Consider the following 24,570-nt stretch of genomic DNA (forward strand, 5'->3'; position numbering starts at 1 on the left):
AGAGTCAACTCTTTTCAGAAATGGGTGTTGTGTTAGCAGTTGATTCTGGAGCCCTCATGTGCAGCTCATTTACATTTCTTGAACTATTGGCTCTGCTTTCTGAGATGTTTGAACATCCACCATTAGAAAAAAAAACAACTCATCCATGCTCTCCCAGTCATCTCAGTGAATGATTCTTTGTCTTTTTAATCAGGGTTCCCCTGGGCTTTCTCATAAAAGCAGGCCACCCCTAACATTTGTGGGGCCCGACACAAGAGTGCAAACAGGGCCCCATTCATGTAGGTCTACTATTTAAAAGGTATTGATCAAGCTAACGAACAAAATATGTCGTACCATTCTAGCTTGATGAGCATATATTCACAATGTCCAGGTTGAAATTTAGAACTCTCACTCTCCTTGGAATTCTGCTACACAGAGAGAACCCTCCCCCAAATGCTCAGCCCTGGGCTCATGGCCTTCTCTCCCCATCCCCCGTTCAATTTACCCACATGCCCAATCTCCATCCACACACCCCACTAACAGCCACTCCTCTGCCACCCTTTGCACAGACTGGCCATACTGGTCGTGACCTCTGCCCTTGATAGGATGGACCTAGAAATAGACCTGAAGAGGTGGCGGCAGCCTTAGGGCCATTCACTCAGGAAATTCTAGGTACGTTAGAGATTCTCTAGGTGCCCATTCTAGATTCTCTAGAATGTTCTGGGAGAGGTTCCCGGGCTCCAGGAGTCACATCTCTTCGCCCTGCAGACTCCTTACCCACAGAGAGAGGCATGGCTAGAGGTGGGTCAGAGGGGGCGTCCTGTAAAGGCCCAGGGTAGGAGAGAGCATCCAAGGGCATCATTGTTATGTAAAATCTGAGTGCAGGAACTCAGTGCTCACCCAGATCACTCCCACTCAGTATGACTTTGGGCAGCCTACTTCTACTCTCTGGGCCCAATTGCTTCAACTGTAAAATGTGGTGTTTGAGCCAGAAATTTTTAAGTGCCTTTACAGAACTAAAATCCACCCTACATTAAGTTCCAATAACACGGATGGAGTGTGTGCCGTGGGCCAGGCACTGTGGTGAGTGCTTTTGCAGACACGGTCTTGTAAATCTGTGATTCCATCACTCCACACCCACTTCCCAGCCAGGCAAGCTTAGGGCACCGTGCCCAGGCTGGATGTCCCAAAGACTTCCAGGGATGGACGCTAAAAATGATACAATACTAAGATCAAGGGCCTCCAAGAGGCAACATCCCAGATTCAATGGAACCCACAGTCCACCTGCAGCAGCAATCAAGGGGGGCTGCAGAGCGGTGGACACTTTGTAACAGACCCAGGGCACCCTCCTGCCTAGTCTGCCAGGTGGGGAGGGAGCTGTTTAGGGCTACAGTTCAGACACTATTTCATTCTCTCTCTCTCTCTCTCTCTCTCTCTCTCTCACACACACACACACACAAATACACACAAATAACAATTGAAAACCCCTGTTTCCTTTTATTTGCTCTTAAAGGGCCAGGCAAAGAGAGCAGCCGTAGTGGGAAAAGGAAAGCTAAATCTGAAGGAGACATGAAGGCCAATGCCAGGATTCTTGTGTTAAGACTGAGGCAGGCCTGCAGGCTTTGGAGAACAAGGCTTCCTATCCTTTTTCGTTTCCCCTAAGATTCTCTCTAGAGCAGTGGTTCTCAACCTTTTTAATGCCGCGACCCTTTAATACAGTTCCTCATGTTGTGGTGACCCCCAGCCATAAAATTATTTTCGTTGCTACTTCATAACTGTAATTTTGCTACTGTTATGAATCATAATGTAAATATCTGTGTTTTCCGATGGTCTTAGGCGACCCTGCTAGTCACGACCCACAGGTTGAGAAACACTGCTGTAGAGCCTAAGACCATCGGAAAACACAGATATCTACATTACGATTCATAACAGTAGCAAAATTACAGTTATGAAGTAGCAAGGAAAATAATTTTATGGTTGGGGGTCACCACAACATGAGGAACTGTATTAAAGGGTCGCGGCATTAAAAAGGTTGAGAACCACTGCTCTAGAGTTTCACAGTCCTGGTCTTGAGGTCAAGCTGACTCATGCACCTCGTATCTTTGGTTCGTTGGCCTCTTCGGGCCATAGACTTACTATTTAACCTTGCACAAGTGTCTTAATTCTCCAGGCCTCAGTGTTCTCAACTGTAAAACGAACCTTCTGAGGACGAACAGAGATAACACCTGTTAAGCGCCTGGCCCAGAACAAGCGGCGGTAATAGCCAGGTGTTAGCAGTAGATCCCTCTCACCTGGGACAGCAAGGAAACGAGACTTGCCCATGGAGAGCTAGGTCAGCCCTGCTCTCTGCCCTAAACGACGATGTGCCACTCCTTCCCTGAGGGCATCGATCTTTGGCATGTCGCCTCAGACACAGGCCAGCCTGTGGTCCACACAGCCAACCATACCACACTCCCAGCCCTCATCAAATATTGACACAGTGTACAATGTCTTCGGAACACAATACCCTGCTTCTCAGGCGCTGCACGGGAGCCTGCCCTTTTCTGACCCCAGGGGAGGGGGAGGGTTTTTCAGGTCCTTAAGCAGCTGCACACCTGGGAAATCTTGCCCTCAATCAGGGGCAAACCACGCACGCCACCCCTTTTATGGCAGGATGAAAACTCCAGCCGCCTGCCTGTAGATTTTTCCTACTAAGCCAGCTCCCCAAGAGGGAAGGGAAGGAGATGACACTAATGTTGGCAGTCCCTCCTCTGTGCCGAGTGCAGACAGAGGCTGCGCAGGCGCGATCTAACTTAATCCCACAGGAACCCCGAGAAGTGGGCGGTCCCGGCTACAGGTTATAGATGATGGCCCGGGGACGTAAGGGGATTAACCAGGTAACTCAAGCAAGGTCACCACGTTTGTCCAGGGTGAAGTTGAGATTCGGATGCCCATGTAAAATCGGTGTGCTTCTGCTGGCGCTGCTCGGGAAATGAGAACGGAAGATTGTGGGAGATCCCCACGACCCCAGTAGATCTGCTCCTGGGACTGAGGCCCGGGGTCAGGCCCACTTAGCTGGGCCCCTTTCCTTGCAGGCCGGTCACAGACGTGGGCAAAATTGAAACTGTAAATTCTATTGGCCCCTGCTAAGCAAGTCCTGAGCAGATGACGTCTCCTGCTCCCCAGGACCAAGCCTTGCTTTCAGCTTCTTTGTAAATCAAATGACACCTATTCCTTAAGAACGTCCACTAATAATAGACATTTACTGAGCTGTCCCTGTGACGGGGTCCTGAGCTAGGCCGGGGCAGGATGGGACATAGGTGTGGCACATCCATTTCTTAGCACAGCTTAAAATCAGTGTTATCCTCCAGTTATGTATAATCTACTTATAAGTCATATGAATGATAATAGTATTCAATGTTATTGATAAAATGCTCTAGAGTTTAGAAACTTAACCATCAAAGGAAGTTCATGCCTCCCAGGTGATCTTCATGACAACCCTATGGGGTCAAGTAAAGGTTATTATGGGGAACTTGGTCATAAACTGGTGAAGTGACTGTCCCAGAGTCACACAGCTATTTAGTAGCTGAGCCAGGATTGGAACCCAGGTCTGTCTTACAAATTATATAAACTGCCATCGTAAAGTCAGCCATTTTAAAGATTAAAAAACAAAAAACCAAAAAACTGAGGTGCAGAGAAATAAAGTGGAGTGGCTTGCCTAAGGTCACACAGCAAGCTGGGATTCGAACCCAAGCAGTCTGGCTTGGGTCTGAATGCTTACCCCCATTCTTCCTCTGTAAGGACTGCATTTCCATGCCAAGTCCCCTCCACTGGGGAAGTAGAAACCCAAGTTCTGAAAACACATCTTGATTAAAAACCACACAGTTGTCTGCATATAGGCACATACATGTTGAGGGAGATCTGAAACAAGAGAATTTCATAAGGCTCCACAGGATAAACGTATTTGAGGGAGGTCTTGCAGCAAGTACACACTGATCAACCAAGAGGAGAAAGGATAAGTATTTCCACCCAGCAAGCCAAGGGGTAATGACACCACCCCTCGCAGAGCCAGAGAAATTGAGGGCAGATAGCAAGCTGTTTCCTCCATGCTCAAGTTGAAGGTGATACAACTAATGCCATTTCGTCTTGAGCACCTACTGTGTGCCTGGTACTGGGGATTCAGCCAAGAACAAAACTCAGAGATGCGCAGCAGGCCCATGACTGGTGAAAGGCCAAGAGGACCGGCGTTCCAGGTGGACGCCATGACCAGGTGTCCTCAAGAGCCACGGTGAAGAGGGGACATGAGGTCTCATAGGGAGATCTCGTGGCTGAGGGCCTGCTCGCAGTGGGCCCTCAGCAAACAGCAGCTGCTGGAATGATTACCACTATTTTGAGTCTTCCCCGCTCAGGAGCCAATCGACTCGCCTGGGCACCTCCACTGGAGGCATAGGCCGGGCAGAGGAAGCCGGGGGCTCTACATCCCGCTCGGTGGCCCCAGGGGACCTGTGTCTCCCTGTGTCAGGGGGGGCTGTGCAGCCCCAGACATTAGCCTTGGCTCAGGCCTAGAGAGAAACCTGCTTCCCAGCACGACTCCCACATTCCTTCTGGGTGGAATGCCTTTATATGGCCAAGTCCAAGTCCCGTGGGCAGGGACTAATTAACTCTTTACATCCCTTTACAAAACCCCGAATGGGAGAACAAGTCCTCCTCTATCCTGAAAGTGCTGACGCCTCGGGAGTGTTTTTATTTGGTTATTATCCGGTCTCCTCTCGATGAGAGCCTGTAGCGCCAGTTAACCCAGGGCAGGGATCTGTCTGAGCACCTCGGTGAACACGTCGACGGCAGGACTTAATAATTCCGGGGTGTTGGGGGGGAGGGGGCAGCGAGAGCTTGTTGAGTGGGGTTTGAGTGAGGCAGGAACACCGCAAACATGGTGGGAAGTATACAAAGGTGGAAAAGAAGGGATTCCTGATTTCAGGGTGGTCCCTAATACAAGAGAGGAAGCAAATGGTGGTGAATCAAAAGGAAGAGTAATCTGAAAGGGGGGTGACCCTTAGACCATCAGGTGCTCATAAAAAGCCCGAGGTGAGAAGCAGAGGTCGCCTTGGAAAGGGAAGGGCTGGGTGCCGCTATCTGATCCTCTCCTGCCCCCACCCCAAGTGGCTGGATAAGGTCAGGACATGAGAGAGGATCCCTGCTTATCTGTGACACCCACACAGCTGTGCTGGCCACCAGACTGGCCTGTGCCACCCAGCCGCCTCATCGGGAGCCTGCCTGGCACAGCGCGTGAGGGTCAGCACAGCCAGAAGGTAGCAAGGTAGTTCCAGGTCCCCATCGGGAAAACACAAAGACTCAGGCCACCACGAGACTGTAGCAAGGGCCTTCTAGAAGGCCTGGTGCTAGGCACAGCCTACGTCAACTCAGGCCAGGTGGGACTTCCATCCTGTTCTCTCTAAACGCCAGTTTGAATCATGTCACTGCCAGTCTGTCCCTGCCCTAAACGTCAATAGTTGCTTCCCACTGCCAAGCTCCTATTTAAACGCCTCAGCCCAGCGTCCAGTACCCTTCCCCCGCTGGCTGTGTTCACCCTTGCAGCGTCTCCCCAGTACTGTGCTGGTCTCCCACCATGACACCTGGCTCTCCTTCTTGTCTTTCAGGGCAGCCTCGGTGCCCTTTCCTTCCGAGAGGCTCCCTGATCTACCCCCTCCCCCCTCCTGCCCACTCCATCCTTCTCCTGAAACGACCCTGCAATGTACACCTGCCTGGTGTCACGTGTCACGTTCCACCTAGGAGTGGGCCTCCCTTGCTCCATGAACTTGGACGTTCCCTGAGGTACGACGTGAGGAGTCCAGGTGGAAAGCAGGTAGATTAGGCTTCAAGGACACGACAGAATTCAGTCACTACGCGTCTAGGAGCCACGACAGCATTTTGGCTCAAGCCATCGAGGTTGTGGTTTTGGAAAATCCCCTGCAGCAGGGGTCCGCAAGACGAGGAAACCAGTGAGGAGCCAGTCGGGAGCCCCGAGGCAGGGGGACAGCAGAGGGCATGGCGACCAAGGTCCTCCTGCTCTTTGCCAGTACTGCCCACGCTCCCCACCTCTTCTACTTCCTCTTTCATTCATTCACTCAACAAATACCAGTTGAGCTCTACTGTGTATAGACACTGTGCTAAACACGAATACACCCGGTCCACTCTCCCTCCCCATCTTGCCCCGCTCCTCTCCTCCCTTCTCATGCCTCTCGGTCCTTGTTTCCCTGACATCCTCCCTTATGTTACTTTTCCAACAGGAACTCGGGGCTGAGGCCCAGCCTTCAGAGGGCAGGGCCCTGAGGCCCAGAGACCATGGTGCCCCTGCAGAACTTGCACAGAGGCCCCGGAGCGCAAACTCAGCAGCAATGTGGTCTGGCCGACCAAACAAATGCACCCGACTCTCCCCACCTGGTTTAAACGTCTACACCACACGCCCTGCTCCATCTCATAGAAAAAGACAAAGAGAAGTCCAATACCTCCTCCAGCGTAAAGCCCAATGACCTTCCCCCCTACTGCGAGGTCACCAATCCGAACTGGTATGTTAGTCAGGGTCCGAGCAAGCAGACAGAACCCACTATGAATATTTACAACCAAGGGATTGAATGCGGGGAACCGGTCACAGGAGTCACAGAGGAGCTGGGAAATCTACAGGGGATGATGAGGCAACTCAGAACTGCCCCCACCCCTTCCCCAAGGGCCAGCGGGACAAGGCGGGGGAGGGGCAGAGTTACCTGAGCCCAGGGGTTAGGATCACCTGTCAGGAGCTGCACAGTAGCAGGCCTATCTGGCAGAAACCAGAAGGTAAAAAGATTCACTGCCAGAAATGCCACCAGAGGCTGAGAGAGACGGGAAAATGCCCTCGCTCTCTCGGCCTCGCCCTCCTGTTTCCCACCGGGAGCCCCGACACCACAAAGCCTGCCGTGGCCAGCCTCCCTGAGCAGAGCGGGAAGCCGGCCAAGAACCGATCTGTGAGCAGATGCGCTCAGGGCTCAGCTGCGCGCGGGCTTTGGCGTGGCTCTCACCCTGTGCCCGTGCCAGGCCTCCAGCAGCCCACCTTGCTTTGCCTTTGATCCACAGGTTGGGGCCTGAGCATCAAAGAGAAGCCCCTTTCATCTGGTGGCCAGAGGTCATTCAGGACTTCGTTCCCCACCCCCTGGGATGATGGCTTCTGAATGCTCAGACTCACTCATTTCCAGGCGTCCTCAAACTACGGCCCGCGGGCCACATGCGGGTGTTTTTGCCATTTTGTTTTTTTACTTCAAAATAAGATATGTGCAGTGTGCATAGGAATTTGTTCATAGTTTTTTTTTTTAAACTATAGTCCGGCCCTCCAACGGTCTGAGGGACAGTGAACTGGCCCCCCTGTTTAAAAAGTTTGAGGACCCCTGATGTAGTCCTTCTTTCCTCCTTCCTTCCTCCTTCCTTCCTATCTTCCCTCATCTTTCCTTCTTCCCTTCCTCCTTTTTTCTTCTTTCCTTCCTTCCTTCCTTTCTTCCTCTCTTCCTTCCTTTTCTTCCCTCTAGTATTTCTCATTCACTCATTTGATCACGCATGGATCACCCTCTATGTGTCAGGCTCTGTGCTGGGCACAGGGGACATGTTGGAAAATGAGACAGACAGTTGCACATACACAGATGTCTACAGGACAGGTCCACGCATGACCCACAGAAGTAGAGGGAGGAGGTCAGTGCTCCCGGGAGGGTGGCAGGAAGGCTCCCAGAGGCGCTGATGTTGAAGCTGAAGCTTGAAGAACATTTCAGCACTAAGCAAACAGAGGTCGGCTTCCCAGGCAGAGGGAGCAGCTAGAAAGACACTGAGGCGACCAGGAGAGTTATTCCCGGGCGGGGCGGAGGGTGTGGCGGTGAAGGGCGGGTGCCATGAAGTAGACAGGCAGGGCTGCTTGCCGGAGGCCTGAGAGTCTTTCTCCTGGAGCTGTGGACGGGCTGGAAGAGAGCGAGAGAGAGCTTACCAGAACTGAGCTGGAGAAAGACCACTCTGGCTACAGCTGGAGGGGGACCGAGGGGGGCGGGGGCAGGCGGAAAGCTGGTGCCCATGCAGAAGTCCACACAAGCAAAGGGAGGTGAAGGCAGCGTCCCCGGGCGGGACCCACAAGGACCTCATTCTACAGGCAGACCTCGGAGACCTTGCGGGTTCGGTTCCAGCGAGTCTAATCTTTTTGCTGGCGGAGGGTCTTGTCTTCATTTTGTAAAAAATGCAATATCTGTGAAGCTCAGTAAAGCAAAGCACAATAAAACAAGGTATGCCAGTAGTTGAGGTTTGATTACTCGGAAGAAAGGAAGGAGGGAAGGAAGGAAGGAAGGAAGGAAGGAAGGAAGGAAGGAGGGAGGAGGAAGGGGGGAGGGAGGAGGAAGGGGGGAGGGGAATGAAGGAAAAGAAAGGGAGGAAAGAAGAGAGGAAGGAAGGGGGGGGAATCCTGTTTGGAGAAAGTCAAGCTTGTTTTCAGTACTAGTAAGTCAGTCGTCAGGGGCCCAGGTTGCTAGGCTACAGGGAAAGTGGAACAGCCCAGTGCTAAAAGGAGCTTCGGGGGAGGTGGGTGTAATGAGGCAGGTTGCTGCCTCCTCCAGGCCCCAAGTTCCAAGCCTCACCCACCCACCCTTCCAGGGCTGATGGGGAGAGGGGGGAGGGGGAGGGGGGAGGGCTGCTCCACCTCCAGGAAGGGCACACGGGTTCAAATGGTAGACAGGCTTCAGGGCCTTGGCTGTGTTGGAGGTGGCCCGCTGGGCGGCTGCGGCGTACCTGTCCCTTACGCACCTGTGCCACGCACTCCCACACCAGGCAGCACCGCGCTGTTCCACTGTGCAGGTCACAAGTTCCATTCACCCTTTCAACCTGATCTTAGGCCGTTGGAGGTGTGGGCTTTTCTGGATCTCGACTCTTCCTGGTTTGCCCGGTGTAACCAAGTAGCTTTTTTATTTTTTTTAATTTTAGCATCAAATGACTGACTAAGAACACCTGTAGCTTTTTTTTTTAGCAAACTCAGAGAATGGGGGTGGAGAGAGTTGCATTGCAGCAAGAATTGAGGCTTGACCCTGGAATTCAAACTCGAAGCCACATGGCCTAATAGGGTCTGGAGACTGCGTGTGACCAGTAGCTCCAGACATGCATTCCTTTGCCTTTTTCCCTGCACCAGGCCCAGCACAGGCCAGCTCTTTGTACTCAGGGTGGGGGAGAGGGGAGAAGAGGGTGGGTGGGGGAGGGGAGGGGAGCAGGCGGGGTGAAGGCTGGGGCTGGTGGGGGGGCAGGGGCAGACTGGGAGAGGACAACAGGGCGGGGAGAGGACATATGTAATACTTTCCACAATAAAGAATTTAAAAAAAAAAGAGTTGCTCTGAGAAGAGCACTCTTACAGGTCAATCACATCAACCTCCCTCCTCCTGCTCTGATGCGCCAATGTCCCTGCCACTCTTCCTGGTCCCACAGGGTCTAGAGCTCCTGGAGCTAACAGTTTAGGGAGCTGAGGCCAGAAACAGACTCTGAGAGGCAAGGATAGGGAAGTGACGGGGTGCCCGGAAATAGGGACACCAGAGGAGCAACATGTAGGAACCTGGGCGTCACATGGGGGACGGAATTGGTGAGGGACGATGGAGTCAAGATCTGACTAAGTCTCCTTACGAGAGACCAACCAGAGAGGTGAACGCAGTCACGAGGGCAGCGGCTGAAAAACAGCGAAGAGGACATGACGACGCCATAGAGAAGCCCCTGGGGACCAAGGGAGGGAGGAAGGCACGAGGCCACCGCTTCCCCAGTCCCTACAGACCCCCACCCCACTCCCAGGGGGCTACCTGTACCTCTGCTACTGAATGTGATGTTCCCGCTTACTACCTAAGGGACCTTGTGCAACTTCACCTCTCTGTGCATCGGTTTCTCATCTGTAAAATGGGATCATAATCATCTCAACCTAACAGAGTTGTAAGATAACATAGGAGAGGTGCTTGGGCCAGGGTCTGGCCCATAGGAATGACTCAGTAAGTGTGAACTGTTATGATTTTCACCATCACCATCACCTGCATTTTACTTTAAGCATGAAATGAATGACTTCCATGAGACAGGAACTCTTACCCGCTTCTATAACTAGGAAAAAATGAGACGGAGGAGGTCAAGCACTTGCTGAGGCCACACAGCAAACGGGTGTGGGAGCCGAGACTCAAACACAGACCTGCTGGCTCTGCAGCGCGCATTCTTTCCACTGTGTTCATTCGTCTCTCTCGGTTCCTTGGATCCTTGATCGTATGAAAGTATTACATAGCCCCCGCCTCCTTGGGGAAGCAGCCGTGGGCCAGTGGGAAGATCACAGCCTGGAGTCGGAACACCTGGGTCCCGGGTCCTGCCTGCTAACGGGGTGACCTGGGACACATCACTTCTCTCTGGACCTCGGCTTCCTCGTGTTCGGTGGAAAACAGTCCCCTCCTGACGGGTGTTGTGAGGAAGGTAAAAAAAAACACCCACACAGAGCCTCTCTGTGTCTCGTCGCAGACAAGCCAAAAACATGAGATGGTTCTACATCTCCCCACTTCTGGTGGATTTCTCATTGCTTTTTCTATGGCTTCCTGTTTGCACCCTCTGCCCTGGGAAATCACTCCAGCCTCCGTTTCTGAAATACCTTTCTGCCCTTTGCTCTCTCTTCGTGCTTATCTTTTCTTTCCCTGGACGTTTCCATCCACTTTTGAGGCTCCAGTTCCTGTTCTGTTAGTGACCAAATCTGTGCCGGCACCGGGGCTTTTAGCTGGAGACTTAAAACACTGTCTGACTCCAAGAGCCAACCCCGAGCAAAATGCGGAATTGGGTAGAGCTCCAGCCTGCATCTTCTTACCCCCAGGCCCTGGCAGCTGAGGTCCCTGGATTTTCTCTCCTTCTAATCAAAGCTGATCTCTGGACAGAAGCTGAAATTCCTTTCCACTCTAGTGAGAGTAACAGGTATTTGAATGAGGGTGAGAACCTCCGCAGAAATTCACATTGGTGCCTCCCCAAGGGAAAGATGCTGGATTCCAAGCACAGGACATAAACCATGCAGACCATCGGGACCCACCGGCGTATCAACCAGGCCCCAGCGTCATCTCTGGGATGTTTCCTTGCTTTAGGGGCAGGATTATTGTCATACTTGTCAGGCCTATGACATCTCTTATCTCTGTATCTTGAAGAGCTCTGGGAATGTTAATGAATGCGAGACAGTCCAAGAAAGCAGACTTGCAGGCAGTAGTCTCCAACTACAACTGAAGTTCCTTTTATATGTATAAGCCTCCTTTAAGAAAGTCAAGGTTTCTAAAGTCCATGTCATCTCTTGTTCTAGCGAAGAGGTGATAAATAATGCCTCGAGTGTTTTGGACCACAGTTGTAGTTACGGTCCTAGCTGATTTCTAAAAAGCATTTCACTCTTATTATTGCATGTATACTAGGGACACGGATTCAAATTTCAGCTCTCAGTCCCACATGCATGGCCTTAGGCAAATCTTGTGAGCTTTCCTCTCAATTTCCTCACCTACAAAAGGAAATAATAGTGGCTGACTCTGGGGATTGCTGTGAGGCTGGTAAATGAGATCATTTCTGCAAAGTATCTAAGTCAGTGCCTGGCACTTCGCACTCATAAAAGCGAGTTCCCTTCTTCTCTCCTCCCCCACATGTCCACTCCTCTGCTACACAGCACTGCGGAGAAATAAACGGAAAGATACACTCAAGGCTACCCAGGACCATGTGTTCTAAAAGGAGATACATTTAATTATTAAAAAACCTCAGACACACATTCCTTTTGTTTAATGACTTCCAAGGTTCACTTTCACCCTTTCCTCCCATCACTAGGAAAGGAAAAAAGAGTAAAAGATGAGCAGGAGAGTTGTGTGTGCCAGTCATTGTGTTAGACCCACCAAAACAAGGAGATGGTTTGGAACTAAGAAATTACCTACAGTCTACAGAGGGGAACTATTAACCTGACCTAAACTGTAATGTATAAGAAAGAAGCCAGCCAAGAGTTCCTCCTCTGGACAATTTAATTGGTGTGGCTGGCATTCATTTCAAGATCACACTAAGAGAGAAATCTTGTCCAGTTCCTTGTGGCCTTCTTAAACCTGCTCTGGCTGCCCCCACGGCCCCAGACCCATGACTAGCCCAGGTAGGAATTTATGATCAGATCACCCTGTGAGGTCACTGGATTTGTCAGTTTCATTATGGAACTCCTTTCTCAACCACAATACGAATGTGAAGCTACATGCAGGAGGCGAAGCCAGAAAGACTCTCCAGGCCAGAAAACAGAGCCGCCAGTTGTGGATGGGTCCACGCTGGGGCACTGGCTGGATGGAGCGGTCAGCGTCAGCGGATCCAAAAGTGCGAGGCAGGGCCAGGCATGGAGCAGGAGCCAAGTGCCAACCCCGGGAAGGCGAAGGAGCAGAGGGGAGGCTCCTGCGTGGCCCTTTGCCCATCAGTCTCTCTCAATGTGGCTGATCTGAGAACACTCCTAAAAAGAGGTGTTCTCTCAGCCCTGGTGGCACTAATAAATACACATATCATTAAAAAAAAAAAAAAAAAACCACTCCACTAGATCGTAGCTGTTATAGCCCTTTTCACAGACTAGGAAACTACTGCCAGTGGTTGAAACAGCCTTGGGCCTTGGGGCTCCGCGGGGTCCGGGACCAGTGTCATTTCCTCTGATGCTCTCTGCCCCTCCCCCCACTTGCACTGGCACGCTGGGCTGTAATTTGCCTTGGACGCGGTTCAGGTTTCTGAACCGCTTCTGTGTTGTCCAAAGCCTGGGGGGGCTTCCATCAAGCGTATGTGTGGGGCTTGTGAGTTTCCAGAGAGTTCAAAACACCCACCATGCTGTAAAAATATTTTACGGCCCAGACATTCACAAACACCCTGCCAAAACTTTCAAAGGTCTCTCCAGTCTACCTAATCCTACCCACACTCTCCTCCTTCTCCTCCTCCTCGTTAGAAAGCTTGAGAGAATTAACAGTGCAAAATTCATATATTTTTAAAATCTACAAAGTTTAAATTATTATAGCATGGGTCACTATAATGATAATACAAATACCGGAAAGGAAAAAAATGTTGAGCAATTCTCCAAATTATATATCCCAAGTAAATCTTTTTTTTTTTTTAAGTATCTTAACAGAGGCACGTAGAGGAGAGAATGCCAGGGAAGACAGAGAGAATGAAAGGGAAAACACGATTGTCTATATTCATAAACCCTAAATACCTAAACGGATTTATTTAGACTCAGCGGGTAACTGGCATGCTTTCACATGAAATGTTGAAAATTTTAATTGAGATAGTAAGCCATACAGCATGGCCAACAGGCAGCGAACTGCCTTTGGAAGTAAATTAGGATTTCTTGGATCATGTTGGCTCATTACAGGGTTTGGAAAGGAGGATGAGTCGAATGAAAAGGAGAAAGAACTCCCCATGGTTGTCAAACAGAAACAGAACAGGGAAAGAGAACAGGACCAGAAGCTGAAAACCTGGGTTTCAGTCTTCGCTCTTCCACTTGTTTGCTGTGTGACCCTGGATAAGCCATTTCCCTTCCCTGGGCTTCAGTTTTCCCCATCTGCTGATGATTCCATGGTGCCTTCAAATTCCATAAGGAGCCCTGGCCGGTTGCTGGCTCAATGCCGGGTTGTGGGCTCAACCTCTGGTAGCGGGCACGCAGGAGGCAGCCAATTGATGTTTCGCTGTCACATCGATGTTTCTCTCTCTCTCTCCCTTTCCCTTCCTCTCTCTAAAAAAAAAATCCATAAGGATATTTTTAACCAATATGGAATCACAACCTTATTTTTTGTGTTGTTTTTGCTTTTCTTCTTCAAAGAGAATGAGGCCAGGAGATGTGGTTGCTGCTGAACACACATTTGCCCAGAGGGCACACCACACAGACATTGGGTTACAAATCTGACAAGAGCATGTCTCACCTCCAAATCCCAAGCTCAGTGGAACTGCCCACGTGACGCCGGGCTGGAGCAGCCTTGCTAGGGGGGAGGTCCGGGGAGGCCTCTGAAGCTCTCTCGTTGCATTGCTCCCAGAAAACCAGCCCTGTCATTACGCCAAAAGTCAACATCACCCTCGGCAGAAGCCCAAGGGAGCAGTCACCTAAAGCAGAGCTCGCTCTTTTGAAGGGAGCTCTTTCACCATTCATCACTCCACCAGTCCCTGTTTAAAACATGAAAACAAACATGGGGCTCCCCGAAGAAATCACAGGCCTTTCACCCACAGTCACCGCAGGCTGTGGGCAGCATTCAGAATTACGTTTCACTGGCTGGTCCAGACCAGTTTGTCTGGGGAGAAAAACATCCACAGGGGCCAGAGAGGCAGGGCTCTGAGGGTAGGGGGGAGAAAGGCGCCTCTGCTATGATTGCCACAGAGCTACGGATGGTATTAACACATTCAGGACATTTTGCCCAGAGTCCAGAATTTAGACTTATCATGAGCGTTTCTTGCCCTAAATATGTCTCATAAGTATATGGAATTTTTAGCATATCATTTTGTTCTTGTTAATTGAGATGCTGTTTCATCTCGTTAAAGCTGCATCTGTGTGTGTGTGTGTGTGTGTGTGTGTGTGTGTGTGTGTGCCTTGAAGCCCCATCTAGCTAGTAAATTCTTCAAAGGCAGAGGGAGTTCCAGTTGTTTGCTTTCCAACCCCAACAAGGTGCCCAGTGCAGAACTGAGCCAAGACAGGCAGAATGCCTTCGCCAGGAAGTCAACAGCAGCTCTTCAATGTGCCCCAAAGCCCCTCTCCCACCCATTTCTGTGACCCACAAGGCACTACTTCCTCCAGGGTCTGAGAAGGCAGGAGAGCATTGAGGAAAGTGTTGTCGTCTATTTCTACATAGCCCAGACTATGCTATGCCCCATCTTGTGCTTTCTGAAGAGTGTATCTTGCAACACAATCTTCATACTACTCTATGACTGCTTTATCATTTGCATTTTACAGATGAAAACACTGAGACTCGGGTACAGAGCTAAGAAATGGTAGACCTAGGATTCAGGTCAGGGCTGGCTGACTTGAATCCTGTGTTTTAACATCTAAGACAGCAATTTTTAACCGGTGTGCCCCAAAAGGCACACTGGTATGCCGCAAGAATTTTTAAAACATGCAGTACCTGTCTATTTCCCTTAGATCGTCAAATTTAAAAAATGACAACAGCCAACACAACAATAGCGTAAATGAATTAAAATCATACCTATTTTTTTGTCAGATCGGCAAAAAATATATTTTTCGGTGTGCTGCAGAATTTTAGTAATTAGTTTATGGGTGCCATGCGATGAAAAAGGTTGAAAATCGCTGATCTAAGACATACTGCTTCCTGAAGTAGTTTGTGAATTCCTTAAGAGCAGAAATTCTGCTTTTTTCTTTTCTGCACTCCAGCAAAGCCTAAGAATCCTGAGCAACAGTGGGTTCTTGGCATCTACCTGCTAACTGACTGATTGATGGGAGGTCCAGGCCCAGGGTGGTCAAATGAACACCAGAGACAAGAGTGACAAAAGCATAGAGAGCTGCCGAAACCGGTTTGGCTCAGTGGATAGAGCATTGGTCTGCAGACTGAAAGGTCCCAGGTTCGATTCCGATCAAGGGCATGTACATTGGTTGCGGGCACATCCCCGGTAGGGGGTGTGCAGGAGGCAGCTGGTCGATGTTTCTCTCTCATCGATGTTTCTAGCTCTCTCTCCCTTCCTCTCTGTAAAAAATCAATAAAATATATTTTAAAAAAAGAAAAGCATAGAGAGCGATCTTGAAAAGAGTTTAGAGAGCTGCTTAAAGCCAGGCTGACTTGGGGGTGGGGTGGGGTGGGGTGTAGGCACAGACACCCCTTCTAGGCAATATTCAGAAACTTTCAGAAAGCCCTGAGAAGGAAGGTGGCTTTTTCTCCTCTAAGGAAGATTCTTTAAGGCATCAGCAAGGGCAAGGGCACAGGGATGGCTCTGGGCCAAGCCTAAGTCAATGTCCCCATCACTGGTGATCACTACAGAGCCAGTGTTGCTCTTTGCAAGAAACTGCTCATCGGTTGCCCTGGCTGACATCCAGTTTAGAAAAATGCTCAGCACTCAACTGTCCCTACACTTTGGGCAGTCTGAGGAATTTTCCTTCCTCCTCCCGCACTACAGACATGAAGGATCGCAGCCCTATTTCCCTAATGGCCTATGTTGCAATGTTTAATTTGTAAATCAGTTATTTGGAACTGAGTACACATTTCCCATGAGGAAACATGTTATTTTAAAAGGTTGTGATCTCATGTCGGTCCTAAAGGCCTTATGTTACCCATTGTTAATAGCACTGAGTCTGATGGTACATGTCGCCTACAAATAATCATGTGTTTGTAGAGGGAACTGCATTCCCAATTCCAGCTCACGCTAGCCTTTCAAGGAGGTCACAGCTGCTGCAACGGAGCTGACCAACTCCCCCGATATCTATGGGCTCGGGGTGGCACACGTGAGGGTATAAGTCACACTCCTGACCTCCATCTTAAAATTCACAGGGATTCCCACCATTCCCAGCCTGTTAACTCCCTGAAGCAAAGAGATCAATGCTAACCTAGTTCCAGCTCCATCTCAAGACCTACTATTCTATGCTAAGGGACAGGGATTGAACTAGTGCTGCCAAGAAGCTCCATATATATGGTTAATCCTCACCCGAGGATACTTTTCCCATTGGTTTTAGAGAGAGTGGGAGGGAGGGGAAGATACAGAGAGAAACACCAATGTGAGAGAAACACATCAATTGGTTGCCTCCTGGCACATGCCCGGGTCAGGGGAAGGAGCTTGCAACCAAGGCACTTGCCCTTGACCAGAATCAATCCCAAGACCCTTCAGTCCACAGGCCAATGCTCTAACTGCTGAGCCAAACCAGCTAGGGCCTTATTTGTATTTGTTAAACGTTATAATAACTACTACTTTTATTTAGTACTAACTTCATGCCAAAGGCCTTTTAATTTGTTCTGTTTTGATTTATTACATTTTCACAACAACCCTATTGTCTATTTATCATACCCTTACACAGAATCTGAGAAAACTGAAGTTTGGGATGATTAAGTAACTTGCCTTCGATCACATGACTAGTGCAGGGAGGAGGAATCAGGATTCAAACCCAGTCTTTCTCAAACCTCAGATTCCAGGCTACTAACCACTTTGCTGTACTTGTTTCTACAGAAAAGAAATTTTTTAAAAAATCACAAATATTACCCCCCAAAAAAAGCTAATGTGGCTATTACTGATATCAGACAAATGAGTTTGGGAGAAAGCGAGTCACTGCATTCTGATAAAAGTTTTCATTCATGTCTTGGCTGGTGTGGCTCAGTTAGACGAGCGCCGTCCTGTGCACTGAAAAGTTGCCAATTCAGTTCCTGATCAGGGCACATGCCCAGTTGTGGGCTCAATCCCCAGTCGGGATGCGTGCAGGGGGCAGTCGGTCAATGTTTCTCTCTCACATCAATATCTCTCTCCCTCTCCCTCTCCTTTCCTCTCTCCTTTCAAAAAAAAAAAATCAATAAAAATATATTTTACAAAAGAAAAAAGTAAATCATGTCAGGCTGAGGAAACACCACATGCCAAAAACCAGAGAGGCAAGAAAGCATAGCATGTACAGAGGTCTAAAGCATTGGGTAATTACACTGAGCAAGAGAAATCAAAACACTATAGGTGGTAGTGATTTCATATTCACGAAGACTTCGTTTCTGCGATAGCTTCCCGGACCAGGAAAAAGAACCAAGTTCCTCTTCAACATAAAACCGGAGTCACTAGATACAGGATACTGCTTTCGTGAGGGATGGGGGGAGCAAAAGGAGCTAATGCTCTCATTTTCCTTGGCAAATCCTGCATTGCAGAACTCAGAGTCCCAGAGTAATTCTCTCTGGTGATGTCATTTCAGCCTTGGATGATTGCACGTCCTGAACAATCACCGAAAGGTCCAAACAAGACCGACTGCATTACTCAGCCGAGCGAGCTGCCTTAGTTCCTCACTTTCATAATCACAGTCTGATTTGTTACATGTAATAAGAAGGGGGTAAGAAAGGAGGAAGAAAAACAAGGGTAAAAACTATTTCATCTTCATGCCATGACCTAACACATTCATTTGATTTCAGTTGGCAAAGGAAGCAGCCGATCCAGTTTGACAAAAAAAGATCAAGAATCGTTACACAATGGGCTTCTGAGTCAGGAACACCTTTTATACATTGTCAGTTTCTACCATGACAGGTAATTTGCTCAGTCGTGAGCAAAACACTTAGAGAGTAGCCAGACAGTCTTAGGAAATAATGTGCGCTTTAGACAGAAGGAACTGCTTTTTAAAATTTCAGACAAGTTAGACAATTTGGACCCACTTATGTTGATATGGGAATTGACACTTACCCACTTTTTTTGTTTTTGGGGGGCATTTTTTGGTGTTGGAAACTAGAAAATGAGAAAAGAGGCTAGGGGGCTGGGGCGGGGAAGGGTCTCCTTTCTGGTTTCTTCAAAAAGTCCTTTTCTGAGAGTTAAGCACGGTTTGTGCGTTAACCACAGCAGAAAGCGTTTTCCACGTCAGAGGAAGTAGAGAGCAGGCCTTGAACCCTGTGCTCTGTCCTCTCTCCAGGGACCCACGTTTGCCTCTGCCGTGCAAGGAGCTCTCTGCCCCTCTGCTCTTGTCCGTGCCTCCTTTCTTTGTTCACCCCTCAGTTCCTTTCTTGCCCAACGGAGAACAGCAGAACATCTGCAACCGCGTACTCTTTGTTGAAGCTGCTTGCTTCTAATAAATCTGCAAGTATTTAGCAAGGGCATGCCGAGTGCCAGCACTATTCTAGGTGCTGGGAACACAGCAGGAAACTAAGCAGACAGAGGGCCCTACTGTCATTGAGCTACACTTCAGAGGCAGTGCTCTCTGAGCTGAGATCTGGCTGTGAAAAGGAGGCCCAGGGGAGAACCCACGAAGAGTGCTCCGACCAGAGGGAAGAGCCCGGTGCAGAGGCTTTGCGAAGAGCGTCAGCTCCATGCATTCCAGGAAAAGGAAGGGACTCGGTGAGTCACTCCTGTCCGGTCACCCACACATGAAGGCCACTCGCAGCTGCTAGGTCACTAGGCAGGAGCCACGCCAAGAGAGAAAGGAATGTCCTCTGCCGACGGAGAGAAGTTCAGAGAGTGAAGGGCCTCCGATTCTGGTCTGGGGAGTCTGTGGTTTCAGAAATTCAATGTGGCAGCCTCTGGCAACGGCACAGAGTAGAAGGAGACTGGAACCTGAGGGGCAGAGCGGGGAGGCCAGGACAGCAGTCCAGGCTCTAGAGGTGGTGGCAGAGGGCAAGAGAAAGAGGAGGTCTCTCTAAGAAAGGGAGAACAGGGCTCGGCGCCTTCAGGAGAAAATCATTGGTTTGGGTGAAGAAGAATGGGAAACTGGAAATAGGGAATGAGAGAAATTAGGTTAGGGCATTTTGCCCACGGAGTTCCAGAGTCTGAGTAGCTGCAGGAGAGAGACTCCCCTTTAGAGGTCTGAAAACTGGAGACAGGTGAATCAGAGAAGGAGGATCAGGTTTACGGAGGGGATGGGGAAGGTGGATGGGCAGACAGGTACACCCTTACGTAATCACACACGCACGCAGCCATGCCAGGTGCCTCTTCACAATGTGCCAGGTTGAACTAAACGTATCTTTTTTTTTATACTGGAAGCAAGATGGCCAAGCCTCTGTTTTTATAGACTGCATTTTCAGCACCTTTTTAACCTTTGTTCCCTTTCAGTAAACATAAAATTCGCATGCCCTTTTTATAAGTCACTTGACATTTAAAAACAGATATAGGAACTGATAACAAGGCAAGGTAATATCAGAATTTTTTCATGTTTTCTGTATATTACTATGTGTTTTCGTCGTTAATGCCCTCTGCCCAGGTTTTTGGTCTGTACCCTTCTGACCTCCTGGAATTTCCATGCGAATCCCTCCCTGGTGAGCTGCCTGCTGCCTGAAAGTGTGACCAGATCTGCAAACCAGCCTCGGGCTACTGTTCATTAACTCCAAAGGGAAAGGAAAAAGGCAACAACTTAGTGGACGGCCAGGGCTTGTCTTTAAAAAAGGTAGATGGGCCCTAGCTGGTTTGGCTCAGTTGATAGAGCGTCGGCCTGCGGACTGAAGGGTCCCAGGTTCGATTCCGGCCAAGGGCACATGCCTGGGCTGCGGGCTCTATCCCCAGGAGGGAGCGTGCAGGAGGCAGCTGATCAATGATTCTCATCATTGATGTTTCTATCTCTCTATTCCCTCTCCCTTCCTCTCTAAAATCAATAAAAATATTTAATAAATAAAAATAAAAAAGGTAGATGGATTTAGTCAAGCGAAGGAGGAGCCTGCTGGGTGAAGAGAGAGCTCGCCTTGTCAGAGAGCAAAGCTAGACCCAGCGACTAAGTGGATCTGAGCATAGAAGAAACATTAGATTAATCCCAGAGCACGAGAAATTGGAATTATAATTTCTTAATTATTTTGTTGTTTCTAAAGATATTTGCATGTATAGTTAAATAAAAATTCATCTCTCTCAATTTAAAAGAAGCTATGCTATATATAGATTTTAATTTTAAGATTTATAGTTCTTTTATGAGCCAATCTGTAAAACTAGAACCTTTATCAAACTAAGAGCATGTGTTAATATAAATAAAATGTGTACATTTGAATTGCTGTGAAATATATCAGAATAAAATTTCTAGACTCTTATAATTTTTAAAAAGTTTTTTAAAGAAAAGATCTCATGAAAGATGAACACTTTCTGACAGTGGAAGGAGTGAACAGCCAGCCCTGCGGGTGAGCTATATTGTAAAGCAGGAGCCCGCCCTGGGTCTAGGGTCCCTTCCAACACAACACTTTTGTTCTATGAATTGGTTTGTATCTAAATATCATGAGTACGACATTGAGTGAGGGCATTCACAAAGATTTTGGTTCTCTCTCTCATCAGAAATAGCCAGTTAAAAAGAACCACGAACATCATTAGTCATTAGAGAACTACAAAGCAAAAATCACAATAACATACCTCTTCGCACATACTAGGATAGCTGTAATAAAATAAAATAAAAGACATACAATAGCAAGTGTTGACAAAGATGTGGAGAAATGGAAACCTGCATAGTACAATTGTAAAATGGTGCAGTATCTTTGGAAAACAGTCTGGCAAGTCCTCAAAAGTTAAACATAGAGTTAACATATGACTCAATAATTCCACTCCTGGCTCTATACCCAAGAGAAATGAAACATACGTCTACATAAACACTTGTACATGAATGTTCATGGTATCATTATTCATAATAGTCAATAAGTGGAAATAATTCAAATGTCTATCAACTGATGAGTCGTTAAATAAAATGTGATATATCCATACAATGGAATAGTATTCAGCAACAAAAAGGAATGAAGTCATGATACATGCTACAACATGGGTAAACTCTGTGAATATACCAAAAAATTTATGTGTACACTTAAAATGAATAAAGTGTACAGTATGTGACATATCTCAATAAGACTGTGGAAAAAATGGAAAGAAAGAAAGAAGAAAGAAAAAGAAAGGAAGAAAGAGAGAAAGAAAGAAAAAAGGAAGGAAGGAAGGAAGAAAGGAAGGAAGGAAGAAGAAAGAAAGGAAAAAGAAAAGAAAGAAAAGGAAGAAAGAATTCAGTTACCTAATTCAGAATGCACATTGACTAATGATTTCCAGAGCAGTTTAGATTTGTGCTGGCAACACATGTGGGAGGTGGAGGTGAGGGAGAACGAGAAAGAAAGAAAAAGGAAAAAAAAAGAACAATAGCAAAATAGGAATTAAAATTTTAGCATAGCTGTTATTTGTAATTTGCTAATTAAAGTGGGATTTCTACTAATTTAGACGCAGGTATAAATACCTGCTTCTAAATTCTGACACCAGAGTTTTTTTTAAGGGTAATTTCTCCTAAATTTCCAGACAGCAGCACCCTGAGACCCAGGCAGCCCAGATCCCTGACTTGTCCCCTGTGTTTACCACACACACCGAACTGGTTAAAGAGCATCTGGGAGCCTCTGGCCCAGTGCAACTCCTAACCCTAAGCATTTCTTCTTGAGATCACATCACCCAGGAGCCGCGGAAACACGCCATACCTCTCTTGCCCCTTGTCTTCAAAACAAAACAAGGTTTTGTGGGGTGTATTGCTGCTGATATTAGAAACAAAAACTGCTTTGCCCTAGCCAGTTTGGCTCAGTGGATAGAGCATTGGTCTGAGTACTGAAGGGTCCCGGGTTCGATTCCAGTCAAGGGCACGTACCTCAGGGCACATGCAGGAGGCATCCGATCGATGTGTCTCTCTCGCATCGATATTTCTCTGTCTTTCCCTCTCTCTCCCACTCTCTCTAAAAATCAATGGAAAAATATCCTTGGGTGAGGGTTAAACAAACAAACAAACAAAAATTGCTTTGGAAAGATTTGAGAGGTGGAAACTCCTAGGTAAGAAAAGACAAACTAAGTTGTCAAAGCCTTCCTCTCAAAGTGTATGAATGCAATAAATTCTTGTATAACACAGTATCATTATCCAGGTGACTGAGAATATTTTGCAATAGTAAACAATTCATATTACTTTTTAAATGTGAATATATAGATGTAGCTGCAGCATGCATGAACCATAATACCAATTTTTTATACTGACAACTAGATAGATATTAAACATTAGGATTGCAATAATTTCATTTTTATAAATATATTTAATCAAATATTCAGAGTTAAATTTAAAAGTTCAGCTATATTTAAATAATTTTATTTAAAATGTTGGTGTACTCATGTATTATTTTTATTTTGTCTTTTATTTTTAAAACAATAACTTCTTGAAAATATACAAAGTAATTATAATTTAAAATTTATATGCACTCTAACTTACATTTTGATAAAATATACTCAAATATTAAGCATTTTGAATGCAATCGCATTTTATTTTTAATCGATTTTGTTATTACTGTCAGTTGAACACAAATTACATGAAAATATTTATTTTAACAACATAATTAGTGTTTTGCTGAAATCAAGAAAATAAAATATTGTGGAGTAAAAGAATAAGGTCTGAATTATTTGTCTTTTGTTACTCAAAAAAAGTCACTAGCTCATCCAAACATGTGCAAAAATAATTAAACTCTGCCATCTTTGCTATTTTGTTAACATTCATCAGTGTTTTTGGATTTTGTTATTGATTTGTCAAGATAGACGGCGAGAACGTATTTTATTTAACATTTTAAAACTTTTTTGCGATGTTTAAATGTGTGCCCTTGCGTGGCCTGCTTCCAGAGGGGTCCAGGCAAATCTAAGGGCTGAGCTGGGGAGTTTGGAGGAAGGCCCAAATCTTTGCCTTCTCCCAAAAAAATAAAAGTAAAAATTCCAGGAATTCCTCTGGCTAGCTATACTTCTCTGAGCACACTTAAAATTCACCTAAGTGGCAACGCAAATCAAGGCCGGCTCCTTTGGAATGAAGGAGCGGAGTGGAGGGAGGAGGACCAGGAGAGGCCATAACAAGCCCCAGTCTCCATGGCAGTTCTGCAGAGCAAAGCAGAAAGGGCCAGGCACTAAAGCTTCCCAGGGTGGGTGAAGGGGGTGGCTCAGAGCTGAGAGATGGCCTGCCCCGCAGGAATCAACCCAGAGACACACTGCTGTTTGTGACCCTCACCCTGGCTGAAGCGCTGCAAGCCCCAGGGACATGCAGGCCAGGAACGGGGGGACAGGAGTGGGGTCAGAAGCTCTCTCCGGAACATCTAGAGCCTTGGGCCTGGGTCCTGCTGGCTCCTAAGACTTTCATGCCAGTCAGAACACCACATCCCCTTTAGACAGAAGAAACATACAAGTTTCCCTCTCCTCTTGGCAGAAGCAGCCTGGGCCAGGGAGCTCGGCTTGGCAAGGGCAGCCAGGTCTGGGTTTCCGTCCCCAGTAGAGCCCCCTGGCTGGGCACCAAGCACGGCACACAGCCTGCACCGCCACACTCCAGCCTGGGCAGCGGCGGCCACGGGAGAGCAGGAAAGGCGGGCCGACTTCTGGGGGTGGCACCTGGGAGCAGAGATTTCAAAACCCATTCCATGCACCTGCACGCTCCATTGAGGTGCCTCTGACCCCAGCTCCAAATGACACATCAACTCCAGCAGCTCCCCGTAGTTTTGTTTTGTTTTGGCCTGGAAAAAGGGATTGTACAATTAAAAAAATTTTTTTAAGTCTTGATCAAGACCAGCCACATCATGGCCTCTGGAAGCAATGGGAGAGAAGGGACAGCCGGGGGGTGGAGCGGGGGGCGGGGCAGGAAAGGGAGGGTGTGTATGCTTTCAGGAATAACAATAGCCACTGACTTTTGTCCCTCCAGCAATAGGTGTACCTCTCCTTGACCCCACCAGGTACTGTCCTTTACAGTTACTTAGAATTTTTTCAGGACCTTGAGTGGGGAGTCTCTGTAAATCTAAATTACTAGGCTTTATGAAACCTTTCACAAGCCAAAGCAGACCAACAATATATTTACATTTTAAACATCCACATTTGAAAATCTTCTAGGTATAATCAATCCACTGTAATGTAGAGCCAGCAAAGCAGCCTGACATTATCTCATTGTCCTGACTAAATTTAGAAGCAAACATTTTCAGAATATGAAATTAAACAACAAAG

This window comes from Eptesicus fuscus, chromosome 16 (assembly GCF_027574615.1).
Source record: "Eptesicus fuscus isolate TK198812 chromosome 16, DD_ASM_mEF_20220401, whole genome shotgun sequence".
NCBI classification, from domain to species: Eukaryota; Metazoa; Chordata; class Mammalia; order Chiroptera; family Vespertilionidae; genus Eptesicus; species Eptesicus fuscus.